Genomic DNA, 26,181 nt, shown 5'->3' on the forward strand with positions numbered 1-26,181 from the left:
AGTCAGCTGCAATGTAAGAGCTAATAATAAATGTCCTTGGGAAGATTCAAAGTAGCATCCAGAAAAATCAGAAAAGGCCAGCACTGACATTCCTGAAATAGCCAAGAAAAAATAATTGCTATGAATAAACAAACAAAAAGAAAGAATATCTTTGTACTCCAGAAAGAGACAAAGTATAAGTCCAATCAAAAAAATAAAAATAAAATCCTTTGTAGGTCACCTTAGAAAAGAAAAACTCACAGACAACAAAAATAAAATAAATGCAGTAAGAAGGAAAAAAGTTTGGGAGGAAACAAGTTTGAAAGGAAAACACTGTGAACTGCAAATAAATGCTGCCAAGTTAGAAAAAGAGCAATAATTGCTCTGCATGAGCTACCAGGCTTTAATATCCAAAAGAGGGAAATAATGATGGCAGAAATTGATAGGAAAAGACAGATTGCTTGAATATGTTTGAAGATGAAAATCTGAAGTGATAGAGAAGTTTCAGGCATAGGAATGAGACAAAGAAATAAATGACATTGACAATACACTGCTGAGGATGGCACTTACTTAGAGGTGAAAATCTTGGCAAGAAAGCACAAAATGTATTTAACTGATTACTTCTCACTTTTTTGTAAATAAACATTCCTAAATGTGATCAGAAACTAGTACTGTCTGGTTTCTGTGACAGGTCAGGCACTTAACATGCTCAAATTCATGGATTTTTGGGATACACTGCAAAACTTTATTCAGCCTCAGGTCAAGGAGATGCTCACTTGAAGAAAAACTGTTGTAGATTCATGGAATGGTTTGATTTAGAAGATCTTACAGATCATCTTGTTCCAACCCCCTGCCATGGACAGGGACACCTTCCACTGGACCAGGTCACTCAGCACCCCATCCAACCTGGCCTTGGACCCTTCCAGGGATGGAGCAGCCACAGCTTCTCTGGGCACCCTGTGCCAGGGTGTCACCACGCTCTGAATAAATAATTTCTTTCTAATATCTAATTTAAATCATTCCACTTCCAGTTTAATGTCATTTCCCTTTGTCCTATCACCGTTCCTATCTCCCTGTGCAGAAAATTTCTTTTGCTGTTTTTCACACGTTCCCTTTAAGAACTGAAGGCAGTGAGGTGTCCCCAGAGCCTTCTCTTCTGTCTGAACAATCCAAAGTTCAGCCTGTCTTTGTAGAAGAGATGCTCTAGTCCCCTGATCATCTTTGGGGCCTCCTCTGGACTTTAAAGAAATTAATCCTGTAACATCTGTCTAAGGATAAAAAGTATTTCAGCTTAGAAGCATCTAATAATTTCTTCATTATTATAGAGGGAATCTGGACAGCTCTGCCACATATTAAAATCATCAACTGTCAGCTATATTTGTCTTAATATCCCTCAAGAGGCCTGACCACAAGATTGTACAGATTACCTTGTCTGAGTGAAAGAAGCCACATGTTCTCTCCCTCATGCACAAAGGCAAATTAAAAAATACCATTTCCTTAGGATCCTGAGATCCAAGAGCTTCCAGTATAGAAGGCAGAGAAGTGTTTTTCTGTTGCCTCTTATGTTACATCTGGGGAAAGCACATCAAGGAGAGCTTGATAGCTCTGAGGTGCCTGCAAATTTAGGCAGAATTTCATCCAGCACCACCTCAGGATTAGCACATCACTCCATGCTGACACCTTGTTTGCTCGTTGTATGAGACATGTTTCAGGGCTCTAACATGGTGGTCTACCAGTAATTAAGGCACATTCTTTGTTGCCAATTCAGTGATGAATTAATTTGTCTCTGCACTCAGCCCCAGATCCATTCCTTGGTTGGGACAGAATCCTTGTTACGATTTATTGCAGTCCTTATGATGATTAATAGAGATCTGCATTGCTCATCTCCCGAGCAATGAAAGCAGGATGCATACTCAGCCCAGGGGGGACCACGTGCTCTCCCATCAACCAGCCCCAAGGCAGGCCTTTACATAAAGTGTTTTTGAAACCCTCTTTCTCACTGACAGAGAAGAGCTCACTAGTTTTTTCTTTAGCTCTCTGGTTTTCAAATGCACTACATGGTACAGGTAAATTTTGTGATGCATTGGCAGTGTATCAAGCCTATCATTTAAACATTTTTCGTTTAGTATACTTCAATATTTCAGCTGCATAACATCTAATAAAACAGTATAAAAACTGTTTGATAAAATGTCAAGAGCTACTACTTCCTGGGAAATAAAGAGCCTGAGAAAATTTGTGAAGTAAAAATATTAAAAAATAAGTAAAGGGTTGGGTTTTTTCCCACACTGATCAGAAAGTCAGCTTGAATGAGATGCACTTGCTTAAACTGTTTAGAAAACAGTTTATATGTGAATTTACGTTATAGGAATTAATAATTTAATACAAAACTCACCTGAAACTCGTACAGAGTCAGAAGATTGTGTACAAGGTGATAAACTAATAACAGAAGGGTTCTATGCTGAGTTGCATTCCCTGGTACTGAACTTGTGATTAGACTGAGGCTCCTATTCCCAGGTACCCTGAAATCTCCCAAAATTCATCTCTGAACACAGGTACACTAGCTAAGATTTCTTCTCAGTGCGTTAATCCCCTGCTCAGTAAACATGGAATTGTGAAGGTAAACCATCTAAAACTAATTATCCCTGTAAATACCAATTAAAAAATATCATATGACTGTTAAGGAATGCCTACAAATACTGCAATATATCCTACTTAAACACAGGTAATGCCCATTTATATTTCTTACCAACAGCATTTCCTGACTTCCTTCATTTCTATCTCATATCTGGAAGTCACTGTGCACAGCCTAAAATGCTGCACTAATCTTCCTGGAGCTGCAGTAAATATAAATAATTAATATTTGCCTATGCAAATGCTAACTGCATCATGAAACTGCCCTGTAAGGGGCAGCTGACAGCAGGAATTGCCATTCCTGAGGTACATGTCTTGGATGGCTCTGTGTGAGCAGTAAATGAGGTGACTGTCATCACTCACCCCCTTCAGCCTCAAGAGCTGTTTTCCACCCTGTGCTGAAAAACGGTTCTTAATTGACTTGAGTCAGACATGGACTGAAAAGACTGAGAGGTTTTCATTATAAAACCTGTTTTACTTTGCACTGGCATGGATTTAGGGCTGCTTTAATGATCACTTATAATTTCTCAGCTAGAATAGGTAGCAGAGAGGTTGAGGTTCAGTGACCTCTTTGACTATTCTTTGATCTACAAAAGAATGACAGATTTCACACCAAAATCTGCCTTTCAGAGTGGGTATCAGTGCACTGATGTGACCTGGGGACCCTGCAGTAGGGTCTCAGAATGACCATGGTGCTGTGGTGGCAGGTGGCTTCCAATGCCATCAGTGGTTCTTTCAACAGACTCTGTGTGCCACAGTCTGCCAAGAGGGAAAAAAACCTAATTACAGAGCAATCCTTTGAACAGGGTTGTGGTTCACATTTCTTGATGTGATTCCCTTTATTCTGCACTGCTGGTACCTTTAGAATGCAATATCTAAGTTTAAAAGGGTCTAGTTTAAGGAGTATTGTGTTTCTGTTTATTTTCTTCCTTCACCACATCATATTTTCATGTTCTTTTTATAGTTTTGGTAAATACTGCCATTATCCTAATATCATATCCAAAAATGAATGCCAAAGTGTAATGAAAAGAAGTTTTATTTTAAGACTTTGGTGAAAGCAAAAGGGACTGAAAAAGACAGAGGAGCACCAGAGGATCAGCATTTTTTTGTCTCTTGAGAGACAGGATCAAATATTTGGAGCCTCACAGACACCTCAAGAAATGGAAGGAACAGAAGAGAAGCCAAGGGAAAGGAATAAAGGTCAACATAAACTAAATGAAGAATGAAAAAAACCTCTCTCTCAAACTCTCAAAGATATTTGGATGTCTAGAATGTCTTGAAACTAATCACATCTCCTGGATTTCTCTGGGCATTTAGGTACCTACTGACACTTAATACTTCAGACACTTGCTGTGCTTGCACAGGTACTACTATCCCATAAAAGGTGGGATGAACAGCAGCCACCTCCCTCAGAGATGGGATGGAAACCTTCAAGGTCAAACAAGAAAATTCATAAACCAGCCTGGCAATGGGAGCATGGCTCCAGGGAATTCTCTGTGGAAACTGCTGGCGGACACAGACACAGTTATTGAAAACCATGTCCCAAATTGTTTCACAAATAATATTTTGGTGGTGGCACTGGAAGTTTGCAAAAGTTGTTGTGGTAAGTTTTGGGCTTTTGGTAAGATGGGGAGATGCACTCCTGTGGGTGAGGCTGGTTGTTTTGACTCCATCTCTTGGCTCACTAGCTAGAGAAAGGCGATTGTTTGATTTCTGTTCAGTGGGAATTGGGCCAAGTCTTGGCAGATCAGTTCCCCAAACCTGAAGTAAAAAGCAGCCCCTGCTCACTGCACAAACACAGATCTCCTGAAGGCATGGGAATGAAATAAATGTTCTAGCCAATGCATCAATGACTACAAAAGGGTGTGAAGCTTCAAATTCCGAGCACCCTGCAGAACAACACCCACTCATTTCTTCGGAACACAGCCCAGGACTTTGGCCAAAGCTGTTCGGGCAGGTCTTCCTGATCTTTGCAAAATTGTGTCTTTGGCTCTTAAAACACTCCCAACAAAAGCTCTTAAATGATTCTATGTTGAAGAAGTGAAACAGAAACTTGTCCCTTCCAAACATCCAATTTTGAGTGTTTAGTTTGGTCATACTGTCCAAAGTATAACAGATAATATATTTTAATTGGACAAATCCTCACCCGAAGAGTTCAATGAGAGAAATAAATCTTTTTCTGGCTCTACTGTGTTTGACATAGGCTCAATTCTAATCTCATTTACAGAAGTCTGACCACGACTGGCTGGATTGAAATCGACTGCATTTTCTAGAGTGAAAATAGGATCAGGCCCCATAGCTCCAATTGTGAATAAAAATGGTTCTATAAAACAAGGGTTTAGGTTCAAAGGAATCCCACTGACACACTTAGACACAAAGACCTTTTTCTGTGAGGGTAAGAAAAAGGCACATTTATTTTAAATACAGATAAGAAATAAATGTCTAGCAAAGTTCTGTGCTTGGTCTATGGATGTAACCATCTCAAAGCTTCACAACACAGCTGGGAGATTGGAATTTGATGCCTCTGCAGACCCCTTTATTTGAATTACTTTCATGCCACACTGAGAAGTTATGACCAAAACATTGCATCAAATTAAAATACTTACACTAATAGACCTGTGGATACAGGAGGATATAGCTTTGTTTATCCATGAATAGAATTTATGGAAGTTTTTTCCCCTTTTGTTCTGTTTTTCCCAATGTTTTCCTATTAACTCTGATAAGGTGCCTTGGAGACGAGGGATCATCTGGCTTCTGAAAGTGAACAGAAGGAAGAGAAACTTTTTTGCACTTGTACCATGTTCAAGTTACAATGGTTTGCTCGCAGCTCTTTGCCCTGTACCCTCTCTTCTGAACCCAGCCCACCACATGAAATTCTGAGGTTTTTTGTCTTCTCCTCCCCTTCATTCTTCTCCTCCCCAGCCCTGCCACTGGTTCCATCATCTTCCATCTCATTGATCCACCACATCACCCGGCCACTTGCAGTGACTCCAGCATCCTCCCATTTCAAACCACCTGGGTCTTGATATTTCTCACCTTGCCAGGTCTCTTTTTCCAGAAATATCTGTGGAATTTACACGGAACTTTTGGTTTTTTTCACCGAGACAGGATTGCTGATCAAAGCTTTTTTCCCCACAAAAGCTTTCTCTAAAGATAAATCTACAGAGTTGAAAACCCAAATGCCCTGGAACTCAATGATTCTACTTTTATGGTGTCCCACAGGAATAATGGGTCAGTTGCCTCATGTTCCTCTTCCCAAGCTCTGCTACATGGCTGGCTTACAATTCCTTGGGGATATATCCTTTGGAAGAAGGAACATTGTGGTAGATCATGGGAATGAAGCCTAAACGAAAGCTCTACCTACAAAGGAGAGAAGGATATAAATCAGTCACATTATTACTTCTGTGAGGAAACATAACATTTCTCAGACAAAAGACTTAACTTGGAGGCAAACATCTGGTAGTATTAGAATTTGTGCTAAAACTTATTTTTTATGGAACATATAAAACAATGTGGTGTTCTTGCATCAAAACCATTGTATGAACAAAACCCACAAATCTTTTAATTCCAGCTATCCCCAATGAGCTCTGTTCCAACCACATTTTTTGTAGACTTGCAGCTTTCTGATAGACTGCTCCCAGCCTCTTCAGAGCACAATTTCTCTGTTCATTCTCAGAGGCTTTTTCACCACACACACATCCAGTCCTCTCTTACTGCATCAAGCCACGTCTCAGCCCTCCCTGATTGTTTACTGGTTTCTGCTGTCATGATGACTCGCACATGGCCTTCTTTCCTCACGAGCTGCCAAATTCAGCTGCTAATTTTCCCACTCTTTTGACATGCCTTTGTACCTTCTTCTATTCAGAGCAGTCACATACATTAAACAATCTCCATAATTCATGGCATTTAATTTTTTCATTGGCAAAATGTTCTCAGCAGCAGAATCAACTCTTCTGATAAATGCACAGTCTTCAGCTTTTTCTCCTCTCTTTGGTTGTGAGAATGAACCATTTTATCTCTGCTCCTTCTGTAATGTTGTAATTTCCATAATTCATTAACAATTCAAGCAAAGTCCCTTTGCTTGTTTCCCATGCTCTTTGAAACTTGCTGATGCTACAGGATACTGCTGCTCCTCTTTCACCAACAACACAGGGCAGGCTGTTGTTAACTGAGCTGTCTTTAAACAGACAAGTTTGGGTGCTGAATTAAATCAAACTACACTGTGTGGTACTGGCCTGGGTATCCATCAACCCTCCTGAGTTTTTGATCTTGCTCTGTGAAACTGCATCACGGAGTCATCGGCTTTCACAAGTCATTCAGTCACTTCATGAGCTGAGCTCTGGTCCTAATTAATTTGTGCCTAAGTTTGCAAAGGTATGTGAGCACTCCCTGAAATTAGTTGACTCGTGCAAATATGGAAAAGCCTAGAGAAGTACAAAAAATTATTTGCAGACTCATCCAAATGAATTTTGTTTTTTCTAAGTGTTCAGTCAGGTTCGAATGAAAATCACAGGGAGGTGGCAGGAAATCACAAAGAGGTGGCCTCACCTCTCAGGTCATCAGAGGTGTCAAAAAAAGATGTGTGAAGAGAAAGTTTAAAATCTAAATCTTACAGCTTTCTTATTTCTCATAAATTTGTGAGGTGATGAGCTCAGAATCGTGGAAGATACTAAATCAGTAAAGAGCCCATAGCAACTCATATTTTTATTCATATAGATTTTTCAATCTATATTTACTAATAAAGGTGAACATGCATTTTGCATTTTTTGTGACATGGGTGTCAGTGAAGGAATTGTGAATGACATTGCATCAAACCATTCAGCCCACCTCCAACCTTCTCGTTTCATCATGCCTCAAAAGTAAAATCAATATTTCCACCTCAGGAATATTTGACAGATGATTCTCCCAAAGCATACAAGCCTGTTCCATGTCTTTCACTGTGTTATGCAAGAGAGTGGAAAAGAAAGAGCTGAAAGAAAACTGTGGCCTTGTGAGGCATCATAATCCTGTGTCACTACTCCCAAACCTGGAGCAAATGCCAAGTTCCCATATTATGTCAAATCCATTTGGGCTTTTTTCCTCCTGAAGTATTCAGCAACTTTTCAACATTTTGGGGTGAAATACCCACATTTGTACTATCTAATAAAATTAGTCAACCATCTTTTTCTAGTGCTGAGGTCAAAGAAGGTGAATTACCTCCCATCTTCACCTCTCCACATCCCAAGTCCAAATTTCTTACTGGGTACAGTCACTGGCTGATGCTGTTCCCTGCTCCAGGCCTGTACAATGTCTGGGACAGTTTTGGACATTGCACTAAGCAGCATGGGCACTCACAGGCAGGACTTCATCCCATGCCCCTTATTTACTAATATAGGCAAAGTCTTCCAGATATCTTAACTATAGTGTAAAAAAAAAAAACAACAAAAAAACCCAAAAAATATTTAAAGATGAAAAAAACAAAACAAAGCAAAAGAAAACAAACACACCCCGCCTCCCCCCCCCCAAAAAAAAAGGAAAAATATGTATGTATTGTGGACAAAGTGTTCATGATTACTTACAGCACAGTACTAGGCTTTAGCAGTTGTACTTCAAAGAGCATTTATCTGGCAAAACTGGTTGTCTCCAAGGCCTACCTTTCACCAGCCCACCTCTGTCCCTCGGTGAAGAGAAGCCTGTCCTTTTTGGATGGGTTCATTTCATCCTAAAATGAATGTCTAAAGGATGTCAGAGACATTGCAGATACATTGAAAGTGTCTGGTTTTAAATGTAGGTGCACAGACACTGAAAGGGTATTGCATATCTAAAATTAATAACTCCAAGGGCAAGTCCAAAATTAACTATGCCCTAAAATAGATGATCTCTCGACTGTTGCAACTCTAATTTCCTCAACAATCCAGCAGAAATGTATTTAGGAAACATCTACAAGGTGTGTAATGCCTCATTGGCTTCTGTCTAACAATCTTTTCTATTGTGATTTGGAACGCCTCTATAAGCAGAATTTTATTGCATAAATCTCTCCGGTTTTGAACGAATATTAGCTGCATGCTTTGTGGATGAAAAGCATTATGTGCTACAAGAACTACCCACTATCATTTATCTTCTCTGAGATCTGGGAAAACCTGGCAGTCCCAGTGATTTAGCTGGTGCTTGCACTGCCTGCAAGTGTTGCCTGTGAGGAATTTGGGCTGACAGGAGAGGAGGGGTGAGGCACAGATGGACACCCAAGTATTCTCCAGTACCTTAGGGTATTTTAAAATAACACTTACAATGTTATTAAATAATGTTAACAATCAATGAGTTTAGGAAGATGCAGGTGTCATTTAATAGATAGATGCAGGTACTTAAGTTCAAATTCCCATCCCTGGAAGTGTTCAAGGCCAGGCTGGATGAGGATTTCCTTGAGCAACCTGGTCTAGTGGAAGGTGCCCCTGACTGTGGAAGGGGGTTTGGAACAAGATGTCTTTGAGGTCCTTTCCAACCCAAACCATTCTGTGATTCCATGAATATTTACATCCAAAAAACTCCCTTCACCAAGGGAGATACTTGGGCTTAGAAATCACCCTGTTTGCCAGGCAGGTTCACTAGGTTATCATTCTAAGAGCAAAATGGATTCCTGCCCTCAGACATCTGGTTTGATTAAACTCAGTGAGCATCAAGAATCTGACATTGCTGTCTGTTGGTCAATAAAGCATCAAAATGAACAAGTCTACTCACAGCTCTTTGGTTAAGACATTCACAAAAGTAAAGTGGTGATTCTTTATACATTTTTTAAATTCTACCTCCTCTACATTCTACCTGAAAACCAAATAAGAACTTCCTCCAGAAGTGGAAAACTTAGATGCAAGCTAGCCCTGTCTTAATTTCTCCCATCTAACAGATTTCAGGAGGCCTATGACTTCAGAAAATAGGGTAGAAGAACTCAAAATCTATGAGAATTTCAGGTGGGAAAAGGGGAGTTCTAAATCCTTGAAGTGTTTCCCAGGAAATAAAAAAAAAGTCACTACATTAAAAATATATAAAAATAATACATTCATGAAATAAAAGTCAGAAATAATTCTGGCACCTAAATCTAGGGCAGTTTTCAGTTCATTTGTATGGGTAGAATAATAAGAATCGCCTACACATGATTTTTATAACTAAAACAGCCTTTGCTGCATATCTCTTTGTGGAGAAAACCTAAAGTTTTCTTTGAGATTAATTCTTTTAAATTATGGATACAATTTTTACCTCCAGAAGAGAGCTCCAGGTGTGGGATCCCACGGACCTGTTTCCTGCCTCGAGCTTCTGAAAACTGGAACAATCTGGGAGTTCAAAGACACTTCTCCATGGGGTAGCATACAATGATTAGCTCGAGGCATCTCCCCACACATACAGATGGTTATTCTGGATCTTGCTCCCTGGGGAATCAATACCAGATTTTGAGCAAAACATGTCAAAGATCCTACTTCTCCTTTCATTCTCTGTGATAATTTTTTGGCATTCTTTAGCTTTAGAAAAAAACCTTTCCATTTCCATCCTTTCCATTTGTCAGTGGCAGGGAGTGGATATCTGTATTAACAGCAGAAATGAGTGAAAGAAATTAGTAAGAAATTAGCCATAAATTAGTAAGAAATTAAACTCTTTTTGTTTTGATCCCAACCAAAAATGTCCATCAGAGGGAGGCAGCTTCCACAATGCTGAGCCTTATTTAAATCCACATCCAGTTTTTAAATGAGTTGGGTAGCTTAATTGCATTTGGTCAGTCAGTGGAATTTCCATTCACTAATTAAATATTTGTAACTTTGCAATGTAGACACCTTTGAAGAGGAAAAAACCCAAATACAACCAGAAAACAAAACAAAAATTCATGTTCTTTTCTTTGTTTCAGAACATGGTATAATAATAGTAATCTATAGAGGTGAAAAAGACAAACAGGATTAATGAATTTTAGAAAACATAAGCCTGCTTGGTTGTTTTGCTTTGACTTTGATTGGGAAATTGTGCTTAGGCTAAATTGAGCTAACATGTAATTTGTCAGCTGGACTAAAAATGCTGTAATTGTTCTTTGCTCCTGTCACCCTAACAGAAGAAAAATGAATAACAAACTCTCCACAGCCTGTCTGGGTCTCTGGCTTGTTTGAGTGTCCCTGCTGAGGGCTCTCAAGGGGCAGCCCAGGCCATGCTCTGCTGCCATGGAGATGTCCCATCCTGCCAGGAGACCTTTCCCCAGGGTGGCTCTGAGATATCACAAGAGGCAAGGAATTGCTTCTCTGAGGGATTTAAGGAATTTCACACTTAAATAATGTTTAAAATATTTTTCAGGAGTTCCAAGGAGAGGGAGTGAGAGAGGAAAAGAAGAGCTTGTCCTGTCTGTATTGGTATGAAACCAGCAGTTTTCATACAATCATGAAATAGTTTGGGTTGGAAAGGACCTTAAGACCACCCAGTTTCCCCAGAGCCCATCCAGCCCTTAAACACCACCAGGGAAAGTCTGGCTGACTTTCAGCAAGCCATGTGAGCTGTTCCCTTGCTAAAGCCCAGCGAGTGACACATTTGAGGCAGCGCAGATAAACTGTGACTGCAATCTCCACTGCTGATTTTCAGTTTATAGAACAGCTTTCTGCCTGTGGGAGTTGGCAAGCTCCTAGGAGTCCAGGAGGGCTCCTGCTGCTGGCAGAGAGGTTTGAGTGGCTGTGTACAGGAGGGCCACTGGGGATCCCAGGTGATGGAGCACCACGCCTTGCACACCGGCCACGGGTGTCACCAGCCAGCGTGAGCTGCTGACTGCAGCTGCTGGACTCTGTGCTCATGCTTTCATTAATAAATAAACAGTGCCAAGGCCCCAGCCCCACCTCAGCTGTCAATGCTGTCATGCTCCAGGACTCACCAATGCAGAGGGGTCGTGCAGGTGAGTTCTGCTTAGCTGGAGGGATGCACTCAGGGATCCACCACTACCATGGTGGTAGACACTCTGTAGGAAGAGTAAGAGGGATCACCAAGAAAAAAACCCACAAAGAAGTCAGGATCCTGAGGTTTCAGAGACTAAATTAAAACTGGAATTAAAAAGTGCTGTGCATGTAACTTCAAAGAAAGAATTCCTTGATTTATCAAGATTTATTCAGAGACTGGACTACCCCTTAGCTGGGGAACAGCTGCACAGCTTTTGGTGTTATGTCTTCAAGAACACAAAGATGTTTTGTTACTGCTCCCCTGCTGCTCCTTGCATGTAGGAGGAATGCAAGGAACAGAATAACTGCACATTTCTATTTTTCCATACTCTGTTCTTTTTCCTACTTATTCCTCCTCCTTCATTCAGCCATCATCTGCATAGCAGCAGTCAGCTAGCATACATTCTTCAAAACAAGAACAAGGTCAGTCCCATCCCAGACTGAAATCTGGAAACAGGGGGATGTCTTGCAAGGAGAACTGCAGCAGCCACTCCTTTTGACCTCCACTCACAAATGCTCTTAGTCCATGGCATGGGATGCACTGAAATTGTTATGAACAGAAATATTTACATCTGATATACTTACATTTGCTCTTTGGCTTCAAATTTGATGGCTTTTTGGAGGTGCAAGATACAAATTCATAGAGCTCATAGGAGTTGCTAAGATCAGCTATTATTTATTATTATAATTATCATATTATTATTTATTATTTAGATAACCAAAACAAATGATAAAATTTACATGAAAGCATACTTTCTGATCATGCCCCTTGTAACACACCAATCACCTGCAGGATTTGGAGTCACCTCGCAAACCCTCTCAAACCCTACTGTTTCAGAATTCCTGTTGTTTCTGTCATCTTCCAGCAAATTCAATTCAGATTCAAATTCCCTGTACTGGATTTTAACTTGAAGGCCAAGGTTTTCTTAAAGGAACAAACCAGCTTGAAACATATCCTGAGAATTTAGATTCTGACTACAGTTTCACTCTATCACAGAGTCACAGGATGGGTATGGCTGGAAGGGAACACAGTGGATGTGTTCCAATCTCCCTGCTCAAGCAGGGTCATCCAAGAGCTCTGGCAAAGTTCTGGCAGTTTCCCCACAAGATATGGCAGGGAATCTTCAGCCCAAAATTATGATCTTATGTCTTGGTTTTATTTCCTCTTTTCCTTTGTTTTTTTCTTGTACACATGAAGGATTTTCAGGTCACAGAGTCGCAGAATTACAGGATTACAGAACGATTTGGATTGGAAGGAACATTAGAGATCATTTAGTTCTAACCCCTCTACTGTAGCAGGTGCAGAAATTTATGTGACACAGTTCTTCTTTTATTGTACCTACAAGATAGAGCTCCTTAAAGTGAGACACTAATGGATTCAAGAATTTTAAGCAGTATTCACCATGTTTCTAATCATGTTCTTCTAATCACTTTATTAGGGGGTTATTGTTTGACAAGGGACTTGAGCCAAATGATGTGGAAACAAAGAATAAGTGAATTTTTCTAATGACCTTGAACAAATGCCATGTGTAGTGCACACATGTGCCTGTTTCAGTCATGAGCCTATAGGAGGTTTGAATCACTCTAAACATTTAAAGCAGGCTGAGCTATATAAGTGGCTCTAAGAATTTAAACAATAACCACTTCCAAGATTTTAAGTAGTTTGAGCATTATCTTTGCCTGGCTGAGCTTTACCCTAATGGAAGCCAAAAAAAAAAAAAAAAAGATCCTTTTTTATAGCATCTTGTTTTAAAGAATAGAAATCACTTTAGCTGCAAACAACATATGGGAGATAAGGAGGTTAGAGAGGGTAGGGACAGCTGAGGGCTTTGGATCAAGGAATTTAGCTGATGTTGAAGCACCAGGCCTAGCTAAAGTGTTGGAATAGATATAATGGTCCTGCCAGCAATGTTATATCACCTCTGTGTGGTGACCAAGTATATTTTAAAAGGTGGTGTGGATACAAATGCCTAATGAATAAAAAATCCCTAAGTCTAATGATTCAGGCAATAAATTCACCTTTGCATTTCCTGAGTAAATTCATCAAATGTTGACACTGCACACACATCCAAACATATTTCAAAAACCAAACATTAGCTGAGCACAAATTAATGTGCATTCTTGAAAGATAACTACACCAGGACAGTGAATGAAAAGGAATTGGATTGAAAGCTGGTGGCCTTTACAGATGAATGAGCTGATTGAAGCAATCTGGGTTGATACCAATTAATGACATTGTGCAGTTAAGGAAACAAAGAACAAGTGCAAAAAAACCAACCATCAAACCAGAGTAATTTAATTGCCTGAAGTGAAAATCTAGCCTTTCCCTGGACTACAGAGTGATAATGGAGAATAAGGTCTCAGTTACTAAATATGAGCCATGTAGACCTGACACAAAACCCTCAGCTTGCTTTGCATTTTCATGGCCTTTTTTCTCTCCCTCAAAGTATATGAATATTCCCTTCTGTTTTGCCTTTTTTTATTTTCAATTTGCTTTTATTTCCACTCTGTATTTCTGCCTTTTTTTCTCTGATAGCACCTGGATGTCTGATATTCTATTGAAAAATTACTTTAAACCATAATTGCTTGATTTGACACTTGATAGCAAAACATCAACTGTACCACTAATTGTCCTTGAGTCTTTCCCAAGGGTAGAGGATATCAGGCATCTGACATCATGATGGGGGTTCACTTTATATATAGAGAAATTAAAAACCAGTAGCAGCGTTCCCCTAAGATTTTGTGGTTTTATTACTGGCTACTCACCTCTTTAGTGAACACTGGCTTTCCTGCTAGAGCAAAAATATCATTTGGGATCTGCACTGTCTTATAAAAACTAATGGAATTTACGTGTTATTTCATCTGAAAATAATTCAGCCCTGTCTAGAAGTTAATGTTTAAATTGGTTGAATTAAGGTGCTGTTGCAGAAAATCAAGTCGTATAATTGTTGTGGAAAAAGAAAGTGTAAGAATGGCCTTTTTGTAGGACAAAAATTACTATCCAAGAGCATCAGATCAGTCAGTGAGGATTTCAGCACTCATGGCAACATCAAAATTGCTCATGGAATTGTTTACATTTCTCTATATTCACCCTCTGCAGGTGGGGATTTTGGAGCCAGTGTGGAGAGGGGAGGGAACCGGGAGCTTGCTCCACAGAAGCAGCTTTATTAGCAGTTCAGTGCTGTATTTAGTTGCTGTGCTGGGATTTCTCTGGGAGCACTGGAGGGCTGTGCAGGAGCACACCTGAGTGCTCCTAAGGCACACAGAGCAGGGGAACAGCCTTGGCCAGGCAGGGTTTCTGAGCCTGGCTGCTGCACGGTGGGATTTGCTCTGCGTTATTGCTGGGCTTCCCTAAAGGGTTGTGAGCCAGCAGCAGGGAAGGAGTTTGCCCCTCAGCCTTCTCCTCATTGCTGAACATCAAATAAACAGCAAAACCAGCAGGAAAAGGAAAATGAGATTGCTTTTGCCTTAGGAGCCACTGAAGGTGCTCAGGGGATGGGTGGGCTGGGAGAGCATGAGGAGGAGGAGGAGGAGAGAGCCTGCAGTAGGACTGCAGAGTGTGAAGTGAATGGCTCCTGATCCAGCCCTGCCACTGAGGCTGAACAGATTAAAGAGGCAAATCCATCTTTAACCTCTGGCTGACTCCCAGCCTGCTCCCACCAACTGAGTCAGAACAAAATGGATTTTGCTTCCGCCAGTTTGCCACTTGCCCTCACTCTTGCATAATGTGCAAGTGCATTAAGAATTACTTCTTGTTTTGTGAGGGGACACGTGAGTTTGTTTTTAACCCACCAAGCTCAACCCACAGAGCAATCACACAACAATACACTCAGGGTAAGGGAATTGGCTGTCCTCACCCCTGGTCCAGTGTTTTTCACTCCATATTTCTAAGCAATTGAAAGTTATCCTGTCATTTGACTTGGCATGGAGTTGGTTTTGTTTGGACTGGAGAAATTTTTCTCATAAAATCATAGAAACATAGAATGGGTTTAGGTTGGAAGAGACCTTAAAGATCACCCAGTTCCATCTCTCTACTGTGAGGCAGACACCTTCCACCATCCCAGGTTGCTCAGAGCTCCATACAACCCAGTCTTGAATACTTTCAGGGATGGGACATCCACAGCTTCACTGGAAAACCTGCTTCAGTGTCTTACCACGCTCAGAGTGAAAAATTTCTTCCCAATATCCTGATAATGGAGTGACCACCATGTTTCCCAAAGCAAATACAATCCTACTCACCATTACAATTCTGTTCTTACCACATCTTTGTCAGGGAAGGGCTCTGCTTTCACAAAGACTGCTTTAAATGCACCACCTGCCTCACGTGTCCTTATTGCATTCAGTCAGCTGGTGGTGCCAGGAGGGAGAGGTGGGTTTACTGCCAGGTAGAGGATTGCAGTGCTCAGGGAGGTGTGTTAGTGGCAGGAGTCTGAGCAGGAAGCTCTTTGCTGCAATTAGCAGTAATTCTCTGAAGGGTGGCTGGCAGGAGGGTCCTGCTGGGCAGGAGGGATGCTGGCAGCCAGCCTTGCCCTCTGCCAGGTGTCATAAGGTCTTTGCTGGACCTGGTGGGAAGATCTTGAAGGAAGCAGGGTGGGAGGGATGTTAAATTTGTGCTCTGACTGTGAGGAATTGGATGCAGCTGTGATTGTAGGGGATTTTCCTGGCGGGAAGGACTTGCACAGAGGTTTTTGGCAAATGTCCTTTTGCTGTTGGCAGGCTGCAGCTGAGGCAGAGAGGGCACTGCCAGGGGCTTGTGCTGCTGACCTGTAAGGAGAAACAGAAGGGCATCTGAGACACCTTGTCAGGGGGAAAGGTGGAGGAAAGGAGAAGGGTGCACATGCCAGGGCTATCCAGGGCTTCTGGAAATCCCGCTCCAGTGTGAGTAAGCATTGCTTCATGGCAGCTGGACCCAGAATCTACCTCTAAGTTTAAACACCTCCTTTAATCATGGCAGCATCCTATCACTGTGTGTTGGCTGGATCCTGCTCATAAAATATTTATCATGCTATCTTTGCATGTCTAAACCACACTGAAACAGGAAACAAAGACTTGGATTTAATAGGATAAATTATTTTTTTATCATTCATTAACCACCATTTACCCTGCTGCATAAAAAAATTTCTTATGTTGTGCAAGACAAACAGATATAGAAGAGGGGGGAATCCATGAGAAAAAGATATTATTTGTCACAATTTAAGATTCACTACAGGAGGTGTGTGCAATGATGACCCAAGGGAATGTCCTAAATGCTGCAAGATCTTGTGATAGATTGGACTAATAATAGGCATTTATTTCCACTGGAGAGGCTGGCTAATGGCCATGATAAAACTCTATTATGATATTAGATTATTGTTTCCCAATTACATAAGGTTCAGTTTTCAGAGGAAGACAATGCAGCAAGATAATTTAAATATCAAAGTTATGCAGTCAAAGGAACGTGATGCTATTTCAGCTCTCACCAACTGTTTCTCTTACAGAACACTGCAATTCTCAGAATTTATTCTGTTGTCTTTCTGCAGTCCCAGCCCCTGGAACATGGGAAACTCAGCTTTTCTTTTTTTAATGCATGAGGAAGTTCTTTTCTAGCTCTTACTGATGCATGGAAAAGTTTACAAGTGTGAATACCTAAGAAAATAGGGCAGAAAAAATTCTTTTTTTTGGTTATGTTTTGTTTTTTTGTTGTTATTTAACCTCACAATTTTCAGCAAATATTCCAATTCCAGTCACTACCCAAAATCACCAATAGTGGTTGTGTGCTGCTGGCAGATGTTCACTCAGCCCCTGCCTCAGTGTGGCTGGCAATGTAGAATATTAAAACCCAAGCTTAAAAATGGCTACTCATATATACTCAAATATATACTCAAATAACTCATCTGAACTTTCAAATAAGTGAAACCTAATTCCCCCAGCGTGCTTTGATCCACAGAGCATTTAAATGTAAACACAGTGACAAATCACATCCAAATGTTCAAAAATATGAAAGAAAGAGTATTTCTGTTGCACTTCATTCTTACATAACCTCATTTTTTCCTTAAGGGCCTGAAAATAATGTCTTTGTAATTGTAATTATTTAGCTGTTTAAAGTGATCTTGGTACAATTTGCAAGAAAAGTATTATTACATGTCCAGTTCCTTTATCCTGTTGAACTGAAGTACAGAGTGGCATCTTAGCAAGCTCTGATTTTCCTCATTCTAAGAAACACAAGTTTCTTTTAATGCATTTTTTTTTTCTCCATGACTAATATATTGGGCAGAGATGAAGCATCACCTGATTTTTTCAGTAGAAAACTATGTTTCTCTCCTTGGGCCAATGATATCCAAAAGCCAAGAAAAGCTGTGATTGGGATTTTAATTGAGAGATTTGACAAGGGTGAAAGCAGCTTTTAAATTCTATGGTGTAGGACAGAACCATCACATTCCACTGCTGACTAGTACTGTAGCTGTGTTTGCCATTTACAGTGTGCAGCCAGGCTTGGAGAGATAAACCTGGAAAATAATGAGACAGAAAAGAGTTATCTGTCATCTGTGTTTCACTGATTGCTCAGAAACAGCAAACCCATAGTTAGGTTGAACATATGGGAAGGGAGTGTGCATTACCCTCCATCAGTGTAGAGGATCAGCAGTGTGGATGGGTGAGTTGTGACATGGCAGCCACAGCAGTCACCCTGGCAGCAGAATCAAATGCATTCTGAGCTTGGCTTTAGATGAAGTAAGCAGATACAAGACTTTCCCATTTAAGTGGAAAACAAAGCCCAGAATGAGCTGGAGCAAAGGCTTCTGCAGGCAGCTGCCTCCACACAGAACTCCTTGGCAGGGTGCAAGGGGTGGCTTGCCCCAGGCAGATGTGGAACAAACTGGAGTGAGCTGGTTTGAGCTCTGCTCCTGGGGGAAAATGAACAAAAAGCACAACCTGTGAATGCCCCATCCCTGGAGGTGTTTAAGGTCAGGTTGGATGAGGCTTGGAGCAACCCAGTCTAGTGGAAGTTGTCCCTTCCCATGGCAGGGGATTGGAACAAAATGTTCTTTAATGTCCCTTCCAACACAAACAATTCTATGATTTTTTTTTTTATTATTATTATTTTTTTTTAGTGACTTTAAAGAAAATCACATGATGCAGGAGTTGTCTTTTGTACATCCTTCCCATTTTAAAGTGCAGATGCATCTGTGTTCTAGTTTAGCAGTCTAAACTCATGTGAACCATCAACTTTATCCTCTTTTTTTTCCCATGACTAGTAGTTAGTCTTACAGAAGATTTATACTTTTCCCTATTTCCTACAACAGGATCAAAATATGGTTTCAAGTTTCTGAGCACTTTTGCACAGAAAACCTGCCACAAAGCATAAAGTGGAGGGAATCAGAAGAGTGAAGCCCATTCCTGATCCCAAGCATTTCATGAGTACTCACAAGTATCCCATGCCTTAATCTTGTGGTGAAACATTTGTTGTTGCAGTGCTCAGAACTTAATTCACTTGTAGCCAATACTACAGATACCATAATATTGAGTTCAATGGGGTTTAGATTCAGGCCATGCCAAAGGAAGTTTATTCCTGGGAGCCATACACTCCTTTGGACCCCACACACACTGTAAGAACAGGCAAACATCTCTATTAACTGTTGGGGGTTTTTTTCACAGTGACCAAACAATCCCACATGCCTTAGATTGGGTGGGTCAATTTGTTTAAAACAAGTTGAGGTCTACAGAAAGCCAGTGTAATTTGAGTCTTTTAGACAAACTGCAGCATAAACTGCCATGATTTCATTTCTCAATATTTTTTCTTCATATTGCATTAAATGACCCATGACTTTGATTAAATTGAAAATTTAATGTATTGGCATTTTCAATGCCTTCAGATTTATATTTTTTCATGGTTTCTATTTATGTTCCAGTTTTACTTTATTGTATTTCTAAGAAAAACTCATTTCAGAGGACTCTACCAGCTGCCACATAATGAAATCCAAATATCAGAGAAGTTACAGTTTCTTTTTTTCTCCTCCAAGTCAGGAGGGACCAGCTATTGTACCTGTCTGCTCCAAGGGGTTCAGGAGGTTTGGGCCCATCTTCTTTGAGCTAGGCTTTTCTCATTTTCCTATATGTGCAAGATACAGATACCAATTTAATTTTTAGAAAAAGTTGTTTATATGTGAGGAGCCAGATGCTTTAAAGGAAATCAGTTTCATTGTACCTTGTGGGAAGGCAACAGCCACTGCCTGCTGAGGAAAGGACCTGCTTTACCAGTGTTAAAGGGATTGCCAGATTGCCAGAATTGCTGGTTTCTGCTGATATTTACCCATGTCTGAAAAAGTGTAACCATAATGCTGATTTTTCTACAGAAGGCTCAGGAAAAATAATTCAAGTGTTTCCAAAGTAAATAGAGAGAGTAATACAGGATTTTTCCTACCAAAAAAAAGAGAAAAATAAAATTCAACCAAACCAAATTGTGAAGATTTCTTGCAGGATTCAAAATTTGGTGTGTGTGTATGATTTGAGAGGGATCCTGTCTAACACTGTGAGCACACTTTTCATTCTTCCTATGAAATCACAATCCAAATCAGGCATGGTTTAAACTCCCAGTTCTTATTAGGATGATCTTCACTAGGGTTGATTTAAAGCTGAATTTTTTTGTGGTAAAGGATGTTTGGACCTACTGCAAGGGTAGTCCCTATCTGATTGAAGCTCCTCTGTACAGAGCATTATTAGAGCAAAGTGTGACTTTCACCTGTGGTTATTGCTCCTCCAGGGCTCTGCACGTGATGAGCTCCAGCACTGGGATATGAATTTGCCTCTCCTGTGCTTTTAGTGCTCCCTGCAGCTGGCAGCCTGGATCCAACACAGAATGGAGTGAGATGCAAAGTAACAGCAAGGTAAGGGGTGGGACTGAAGGGCAGGTGAAGTCCTGGAAGAAGGAAAACGAACAGAAATCGAGGAAGTGCTGGAAAATAAGCCAGAAGTCAGAAACTCTACAAAACCTGGTGGAGAGGGTGCAGGAGGGAAAGAAGGAAGAGGCTGAAGAGAAAGGGTTATAATTTCCCATCAGGGAAATGATGTCCTCTGTAATTCAAAGCTGGTGCCAAGTTTTGGCATCCTTTTGCTTCCCAGGAAAGTGCTGTGAGGAGGGAAGGCACCTGAATATACATGTCCATGTAAATTTTCCTTCTGCATTGTAACACTGTGTGCATGTGGATGCACTTACTGCCTCTGAAGGGGACTGGATAAATGAGCTCCACATGTTCCTTGTTCTTCAAGCACTGGGCATTATAGCCCTAAAGCTAAATCTCTGTATTTTGGAGTACTAAAAGAAAGTCCTTGGCTTGCTATTTGGAAAGACAATGAGGTGTGTTTTTATTGCAAGCACAAATGGGACACTAAACAGGTAGACCACAAATAAAAATGGCTGTTCAGTACTGTAGAAGAAAGAGAATGGAGCTGGAACCTTAATTAACTCCTTCCTTAAGTATCAGACAACAATCAGCACAAATTATGGAGTAGGAGCTTTTGGCTCTTGAAAACATGGAGTCTTTGCTTCCCTGCCTCCTCCTCTTCCCACAGCTGCAAGAATCCAGCTGAGACTAAGAATGTTGGGTTTTTTTTATAGCACTTGTAAAAATCAAGTCCACAATCAAGTAGACAAAGAAAAACCATCATGAAAGGAAGCAAACATCCGGCCTTGGGTGTGTGCGTGGAGCGCTGGCTGGAACGGAGCCTCTTCAGCGCAGCTGAGCGCCTGCTCAGCAGTCTGAGCTGGCAGCCTTCAACTAGCCCCTAATGAGCCTCATCAAACAAACAAACAGAGAAAGAGCCTTCACAAATCAGTACCAAAGACAAGTGCTGGATGATTTTTATGGTTTTGTGCAGTGCCTACATCCCCCTTGCCTCTGGAAGTGAGGGGAGTCTGTCCTAACGTCACCCCTCCGAATGTGGGACAGCTGCTCCGAATGGGACACTCACCCTTCCTCTGGGGCCTGCACTGCAAAACTGCTGCACCTGGGGATGAACCCCTTGGCTCTCTGGATAAGATAAATCACATCTTGAGGTGCCCCCACCATGGATGATAATGACCTGTTCAAATTCTTTGCACAGTTGTTGTCTCCTGCTCATGGGTTGTGAGAAGGCCGTCAGTTCGGGGGGCCACTGCCAGAACGAGGAGCACAGCCCACCAAACTGGGCTTCAAGAACACCATCCCACTTCCTTGTGTGTCACTGCCTTATCAATGAGAAGCTTTGTCCTGACTGTCTGTCTGAGGTGTTCTTCTTTCTCCTAATACAGCATCCCATGTCAGAAATTAAATGTTATCATTTCTCAACACAGCTAGGGGTATCTATTTCTCACTCAGCACAGGACCATATTTCTCAGTAAAATTTGAATGTGATATGAAAATATGAAAGGAACAGTATATTCTTTCCTATGCCAAAGTTTCCTTCCTGTGGCAGGAACTACAGAAACTACTTATTAAATTCCCTTTTCTCCCTTAAAGGGCTCTGGTTTTTAATAAGAATAGAGAATAGAGAATGATTCTTACATAAGGCCAAACTGCACAGTTCTGCCTAATTATTTACCCTTGAAAGGAGACCGTGTAATCTATCTTCTGATGCATTTCTTTTTCCTCACTGTGAATCTTTGCACAACTGTCCTCATGACAAATATCATTTGATCTGGGGACAGCCCTGTCTGGAGTGTTTGCATCAAGAGCCTTTTCCAATAAGCTGCAGCTCCTACCTTAATGAGAATAAGAGCCCTATGACAAATACAGGGCTTTCAATAGCAAATACAGCTTCTGTGCAGCACACTCAGGTCTCCCCTTACTGAGGAGTAAACTGAGAAATTTTGCTTCCCTCTAGTTAAAAAAAATCACCAACACTGCAGTGTTTGCATAGCAGAACAAGGATTTGTTTCAGTCTTGATTCCCCTCTCAGGAAGGAGTGCTGGGAAGGCTTCTAGGGGCATATCTACCCCAGCATCTTGGTTATTCTTCACTGAAAAGAGGAATGAGAGAGCCCAAATGGGATTTTTTATGTCTGAAGCTGAACAAGAAAATAAAATTCCAAGACACTGCTAACCTGCTCCAAGCACTTGCAGTCCCAGACTGGACTTGCAGACCAGGCTGGACCTGGACCAAAACAAAACCCTCTGAAATGTGGAGGTTGTTGCATCCTCAGCACCAGATGGGTCACTCCATGGATCTGCTGCTGTTGTCTGCACTGCCTGTTCCTGTAGGGCACAACCCAGGAGTGCAAGGACAGGGATGGGGCAGGTGGAGCTCTGGGGTCTCAGGTATTGCCAAAAGGAGCTTTCATGAGCAGGGTGATGTGAAAAAGGGAAAATAACAGGAAAAGGCTGTAGGGCTGGAGGTACCTGAGCAACTCAGCACTGTGTCTAAAGCTGCAGCCATGCCAGACACCAAAATGAGTCTCAGAGCTGTGGGAGGACAGGAGATGTTGGCATGGGACATGCAGAACTTAGGGAAATCAGCTGCTTACAGAGATGGGTCTGCAGCATCTTGGACATTTGGGGTGAGCACTATGGACAGAAAATACAGAATTCACAGAAATCATGTGGATTCTCTACTGATTTTATCTTTTACAAATTCAAGCCTGGGTGGATGAGGCTGCAAAAACCCAGGATGGTCCCGGTTTCTGCAGCCTATTTCCATCCTGCTTGCAGAGTGAGCTCAGCAGCACTTTCCTGGACACTCACCATGAGCTGGTTTCACATACCGAAAGCACAGCCGAAATCCTGGCTACAGGTTATGGCAAAGCCCAGCTTTATTTAGTGAGTCCTTATCCAGCCAGAATTAGCATCATCTTTTCTAAAATAAATCCGAGGAACAAAACACAGTGTCTAAAGGCAGCGAGCAATGAATCAAAGTGAATTGCTGATGAAAATGTAGCTTGGGATTGTTTGGCATTGCAGCCCCAGTGATGTCAGCCGAGCGCAGTGGAATGGAAATAATCGATCTTATCCTGCCTCTCTTGCTGAAGCACTGACTTGGCATCAAGTTGTACAAAGCAAAACTTTTGCTTTTGCTTTTTGATGCTTGTTTTCACCTTTCTAAAGACTCTTGGTAATGTTGAAATGAAAATTGAGATTTTTGGTTGAAATTTCCCTTTTAGATAAATTTATTTTGGATTGCACATGATTTCATGAGCTGTGTTGGTCAGTCTCACTTCATGTGTTCTGGCAATGAGAAAAAAAACCCTTCAGCTTTATTGGTAAATTGTTTAACTCCAATTCATGATACAAATTTTTAATTTCTTTATCATAAATTCCTATATTTTTGGTAAAGTAAAAAATTAAAATTAAGCCATTGTTTGTTTTTATGCAATCCCTTTCTCTGTGCCAAGGACGATGAAGATTTTATTTTTCTTGGGACTTTCACCCCTCTTTAGGAAACAGTTTCTTCTCTGAGTCCACACCAGCAGGATTACAAGCATTTACCTTCACCTGCATTTCCAGCTTCATCATGAACACATTCCAGCTTCCCTAAGACTTAGCAAATATTGCAAGTAGTCATCTAATATTTGTTTATCCCCAGAGTTAGCCGCTTGCAGCCAAAACTGGATGAGTGCAAGGTGCCACGTGGGATATGGGTGTTTATTTTTATCAGAGAATTCACTCATTTATGTTGTTTTGTCATTTACACCACCTTAATTCCACAGCACATCAGAACCAGAGCAAAATCCAGATCTTTTTAACTGGATACAGCACTCATACAGGGCATATCAGCCTCACCAGTTAATGACTGTTATTAATTATCCATTAATTCATTGACCATTTCTTATTCTGTCTTTGTCTTTCATTTATTGTGTAGGAAAGTATTCAGCCCTTGAAAACAGCATCTCTGCAGGGAAGCACCAGCATGGGAAGCTGTGCTTAGAGTGCCTTTGCTTACACAGAAGTGTTAAACTTCACCCATTTTTCACTGAAATGTAAGGAAAAAGCTTTTAGTGTGAGGGTAATCAAGGTTACCCAGAGAGCCTGTGGGGTGTCCATCCTTGGAGACACCCAGAACCCCACCAAACACGGCCCTAAGCAGTGCTTGGAGCTGACTGTGAACGAGCAGGGGCTGGATCAGGTGACCTCCAGAGGTGTCTTCCAACCACAACCATGCTGTGATTCTGTGAATTCTACACAGTATGTAAAGAATGGACAGAATAAGTGCTTTAATTTGTTTTCTGGGGTTTGGAAACAGCAAGCAAAGACCTCTGACCTGAATGAGGATAGATGCACAGCACATCAGAGACCAGCCAGGATGGGTATGCTGTGTTCTGAGTGCAACAGTGCAGAGCTCACAGTGGGGGATTCTAGAAATGGCAGGTAGTACTGATTTGGGTGATGAAGCTAGAAGAGACAATTCAGGACCATGTTACACTCCCAGAAGGGTGGGGAAGTGGAGGAGCATTACCCTGCAGCTATGAACCACAGCTATGGATGAGCACAGCACCTTGGCTAACACCTGTGTGTGCAGGTTACCTGGAACCCAGAGCTGGGCTCTTCTCTAGGTGACCTTACATGTTTGCGTAATAAAGTTCTCCTTGTAAGAGGAACTCTGATGTCTGTCCCAGGATTTAGTAATTCAGCAATTTTGGAAAGGTCAGATCTGGAATTTAGCCTATTAATAAAAACGTAGGCAATTCATCGCCGGCTAAGTGGTAATTTCAATTTAGCATCAACCTGAAGGCACATACCTCATCCTTTTAGCTGGCTAAATTTATCATTAATAGAAGCACTGAAGTAACCGATGTCATTGCTGGCAGTGCACGGATCTACCATCAGGATCAGATGATGAATATAATTCCTGAGCTGCACAGAGGAAGGGCAATCAGTTTAACGTGGATGTGTAAATAAATGCAAGGGGTTGGCTTTCCAGACCAGAAAGAGTGGAGAGTGTTAGATTTGCCTTAGGCAGCCAATGGTTCCAACTGAATATTTTTGAGGCTTCTCTTAGTAATTCTAACAGCATGACATAGAGGTTAATGTTACCCACATGAACATGCCTTTTTCTTGTTTCCAGGTATTACTGTAAGGCACATTGCTGCCTAAGTTCAGAGACAGGAGTATTGACTTAAAAAACCGGGGGATACAGCCTGTAAATACCAGAACACATCAAAGAATGGAAATGTTTTCCTTCTGCATGTAGAAAAAGGACATTTAGAGGGCTAGATTTGCTCTTTTTTAATAGAGGGGCAACAGAGAGATGCAGTTTCATTCCAAAATCAGATCTTAGCTGGGTTCAGGTTCCTCCTGAATCCCCTTTGTCTCTCACTGCTGCCTACAGGGATGACACAGAATATCAGGTCTTCCATCACAGGTGCCTCAGGAAGCTGCTAAAATGAGGTGGGGGTGAATTCCCACATAAATAATTTGCTCTAGTTGCCTCAACTTAGGATAGGTGAGTGATTAAATGTGATTTTTCAAAATGCTGGTTGACATTTCCACAATTCTTGATCCTGCAATAAACAGAAAACTTCTCTGTAGCAAACACAAAGACAACACATCTCATACCTGCCAGCCATTTCAGATTGTATAGCCACCATTTTCTCCTCAAATTTGGAACAAAACAGCCAACAGCAATCTTTAACACTAAGATATAAACATCTACTGTGGGAAGAAATAGTATTTTGTTCCTGAAATCCACTCTGTAGCATA

The 26,181-nt window shown here is 41.2% G+C and overlaps 1 long non-coding RNA gene across 2 annotated transcripts; it reads right to left on the minus strand.

Annotated features, from left to right (window-relative positions):
* Positions 1-4,992: 4,992 nt before the first annotated feature.
* LOC111927513 (uncharacterized) lies at positions 4,993-16,115 on the minus strand. Of its 2 annotated transcripts, none has more exons than XR_015282494.1 (6): positions 15,777-16,115; positions 11,477-11,560; positions 9,838-10,007; positions 8,244-8,324; positions 5,647-5,970; positions 4,993-5,364 (listed from the first exon to the last, which is right to left on the minus strand). It is a non-coding gene; the product is annotated as an uncharacterized LOC111927513 (long non-coding RNA). The 2 variants fall into 2 exon arrangements; XR_002863593.2 differs by having other exon boundaries at positions 8,244-8,311; positions 15,777-16,110.
* Positions 16,116-26,181: the final 10,066 nt, after the last annotated feature.

The sequence above is a fragment of the Cyanistes caeruleus genome, chromosome 2, assembly GCF_971803275.1.
Source record: "Cyanistes caeruleus chromosome 2, bCyaCae1.hap1.1, whole genome shotgun sequence".
NCBI classification, from domain to species: Eukaryota; Metazoa; Chordata; class Aves; order Passeriformes; family Paridae; genus Cyanistes; species Cyanistes caeruleus.